The following is a 4,387-nucleotide window of genomic DNA, read 5'->3' on the forward strand; positions in this document are numbered from 1 at the left end:
CTTTACTATAGACTTTAAGTTATACTACTTAGAGAAGAAGCTTTATAATTAATATAGTAGAAACTAAACTCTCTTAGTAAGTAGTTAGCTTTAGAATAAAAATATACTAATAATAAGTATTAATAAAGTTAATATAGACTAGAAGTAAGAGAGTAGAGAAGCTTATACTTAATAAAATATACTTTAGAATTTTATAGAAAGCTAGAGGTAAAGAGCTTAATAAGTAATAAAGGCTATTTTAACTAAAAGATAGAAAGTAAAGTAATATTTATATTATAGCTTAAGTAAATATTATATTTAAGAGTATACTTTATATATACTAAAATAGCCTTTTAGCTACTATAAAATAAGTTATAATAATAAAGAACTTATTAAAGAATAGTACTACTAAAGCTAAGTTAGAAAATAATAAGCTTTTATAATAAAACTTTTATTAAAAGTATAGTACTATATAATAACTAATATACTTACTATATAAGTAGACTAAATATAAAAGTTAAATAAAACTAATTTAGAAATAAATATAATACCTTTTCTTATTTCTATTTTAGTTATATATTAAATACCCTAGATAGCTATAAAGCTATATAACTAGTATATCTTCTTTTTATATTAAGCCTAGAAAACTCTTTAGTAGAAAGAAAAACTCTACCTTTGTTTGTTTTTGCTCTTTAGAGCAGCTCTAGCTCTATGCTAGCTAGAATCTGCCTGTCTTCTATATATATATAAATATTGCTAGCTTTACTAGCTGTATTCTAAAGAGGCTAATAACCCCTAAAAAACTAAGCCTACCTCTAGCTTTATGCTAGAGCTATACTGCTTCTGTTTATTCTTCTGCTGTATTCTCTAGCCTCTAATTATTCTCTCTCCCTAAGAATATAATTTATCTCTATATAGTATATTATCTATTGCTATCTTAGAGGTAGGCTAGTCTAGTTCTAAGCTGTTATATAACTACTAGTATAAATATCTAGTATTTAGTTGTAATAGCTTATATAGTTAGATTTACTTTACTTCTATTTTATATATAAATTACCTCTTAGCTTTACAGCTAGCTATAGCTTAACTCTAGCTTTACGCTAGGCTTATTCTGCGCCTGCTTAATTCTCTATTCTATCTATTAGTCTCTAATTATTCCTGCTCTCTAGAAACGCAGACTATCTTAATATAGTATAATATTTATTACTCTCTTAGAAGTAGGCTAGCTTAGTTCTATACTATTATATAGCTGCTAGTATAAATATCTAGTGTTTAGCTGTAACAGCCTATATATTTAGATTTACTTTATATTTATTTTATATATAAATTACCTCTTAGCCTTATAGCTAGCTACAGCTAGTACAGCTGCTACGCTAAATCTAGGCTTTTATTAAATATAAAGCTAGCTAGACTCTCTCTAACTTCCTTCTCTTTTTTCTTCCTCTTTTAACCTCTTGCTCTTAATATATACTAAATCTTACTAATATACTAGCCTTACCTACTATCTAGCTAAGCCTAAGCTAGTCTTTATATAGATTCTAGCTAACTTCTTGCTAAAACTATTCTTATTACCTCTACTACTGCTGCTATTGCCTTTAAATATAGTTAGAACTTATTATCTATATATATATACTTTATATCTACTTTATATTAAGCCTAACTCTAGAAAATTACTAATTATTATTAGTAGCTATTATTATATCTACTTTCTAATTTAGTAATATAGAGAAAGTTATAGTAAGTTTAAGCTAGCGCTAGCTTATTCTCTGCCTAAAGGCTAACTACTATAAAGACCTCTAGTGCTTTTAAGAGCAAAATAATAACTAAGTCCTAGTTCTAAAAAGTTGCTAGTAAGTCTATATATATCTTTATTTCTATCTTTATTCTAGCTTTAACTCTATATATAGCTTAGTTCTGCCTATAAAGTTATATATATTTTATATATTACTTAAATCTTAGCTACTGCCACTACTACTAGCTTAAAGCTAAATAAGCTCTAGGCTTATTTATACTAGGAAATTATTAAGTTAAAGATAGTATTATACTTTAACTATTATATAATTATTATATTTCTATAAGTAGTTTTAATATTAAACTTTCTCTAGCTTTAATTTAGCTATAGTATAATATAATATCTAAGACTTATTTTATTTTTCTCTACCTTTAGAAGGAGCTAGAGGCAGTTGCTAAGATAATACTATCTTGCGTTATAGTAAGTAGTCTGCTTTATCTCTAGCTTAATATTGCTAACTAGCTATTTTAGTTTACTTCTTAATTTTTTAAGAATCTTAAAGCCTTAGAGAAGGCTAATAATTAGAAGGGGAAGAGTTAAGCCTAAGCTAGCTTAGCACTAGCTAGAGGTTCTAATAATAGCATAGACTATTATAAGAAGATTCTAGAGCAGCTAGAAGAGATTGCTATATTAGTAGCTACTACAGCTAAGTCTAAAGTAAAGGCTGTTTAGATTCTAAAATAATGCAAAAGCTATTTATTAGTTATAAAAGTTGCACTCTAAACTATAAGTACTTATACTATTATAATAAAGTAGAAGGGCCTTACAGCTAGACTTAGCGCAAAGAGGCGCTAGGGGGGTTGCAACTCTTCTTAAGATAAAGAAGGGAAAATTTTAAGGGGGGAAAAGTAAGTAGGTAGGTAGAGAGCAGCTTAAAATTAAGCTGCCTCTAGTAGTATTACTAGCTATAATACTATAGGCTTAGTGTTTCTTATTTTTTGTTTTTTCTATAGTAATAAAGTTAATAACTTTTAGCTTCTCTATTATTATACCTATAGGCTAGCATTCTACTAGTATTACTATAATTCTACTTTAAGCGTCTAGTTAAGTAGTTATACCTTCTACTCTTTAGCTAGTTTTACTGCTAGTTAGTAATAAGTTATTTAGCCTATATTAATAAACTACTAAGTTAGCTTTAGCTAGCCTAGAGCAGGCTAGAGCCTATCTAACCTCTTTATTATTCTGCAGCTAATTTAGTAGTTTTATATCTATATAAAGTAGGTATAATAAAATAATATAGTATATATCTTTCTCTTTAGTTCTATACTAATATAGAGGCAACTCTATGCCTAGTATACGCTTATAGTAAAGAAACTTATTTAGCTCTATCTTGCCTATTTATAGCTAGATTAGTATAGTAGTTTTATACTTATATAGACTTTTATATAGCTAGGTTGTTTATTTTAGTATACTTAGTAGAGGTATATTCTTAGTTGCTTTCTAGCTATATTATTAGCAGGCTAGCCTAGTGTTTTAGTACTAGTTATTTTATTACTATTACTATTCTTACTATATTATAGCCTTAGTAGCTCTAGCTAGGCTCTAGGCCTATATTTACTGCTAGTCTTTCTTATTTAGTTTCTACTAAAGCTTCTTCTTTTTCTTTAGAACTCTTGCTACTATACTATAGGCAGTTTAGATCTAACTTACTATATTTATCTTCTCTAATTAATCTTTAAATCTATACTTTAAGTAGTTAAGATAGAGGTTTAGTAGGGGGACTACTGCCTCTGCCTCTAAGTATAGAATTAATATAGCTTTATATGCCTTAGTAATAGCCTAGAGGCACTATAATTACTCTACTATAAGTTGTTTAGTAACCTCTCTAGGCTTGCCTTAAACCTAGGTAGATATATAAAATATACTTATACTATAGGCAATAACGCTCTAGACTACTGCTATATAAAGAGCCTATCTACTAGAGTATATACTGCTCTAAGCTAAGGCTAAGAGTATAGTAAAGGCAAGCTATTATATAGCTAATTTCTTCTCTATTTAGGCTTTATCATAGTTCTACTTTAGCTTTCTATTAATCTAAATGCTTAGGAACTTATAGCTCTTCTTTAGTATAATCTTATTAGCACCTAGCTATATTTAGGTTTAGTATAGCTCTCTAGTCTAGCTAAAGTATAGTAGCTTGCTTTTTACTAAATTAAATTTAACCTCTACTTCTCTTGCCTAGGCTGTATATATATTCTAAGCGCTCTTAAGCTGCCTCTAGGTCTGCTTTATATTTCTTCTAAATGCTAGAATGTTTATATTATTAGTAAAGCTTACTACTATAGTTATATTAGCTGCCTAGAGCTAGGCATATAGTAGTATAATATATAGAAAAAAGAGAATAAGTAATAAAGGCAAGCTTTATAGTACTTTAGCTAGAATTTAGTATACTTTTAATATTTATTTATTAAAGTAGAGCTAGTTTATTCTTAAGTTAATAATAGCTTAAATATAAACTATAAGCTATTTTAGTACTTCTGCCTTAAGTAATATAGCAAGCAGCTTTAAGTAGCTAACTATATTAAATACTTTACTAATATCTAGCTATAATAGTAAGGCAATACTATACTAGCTCTAGGCTGTCTTTACTGCTTTAGTAACTACTCTTAGTATAAC

This window comes from Metarhizium album, assembly GCF_000804445.1.
Source record: "Metarhizium album ARSEF 1941 chromosome Unknown scaffold_10, whole genome shotgun sequence".
Lineage (NCBI taxonomy): Eukaryota > Fungi > Ascomycota > Sordariomycetes > Hypocreales > Clavicipitaceae > Metarhizium > Metarhizium album.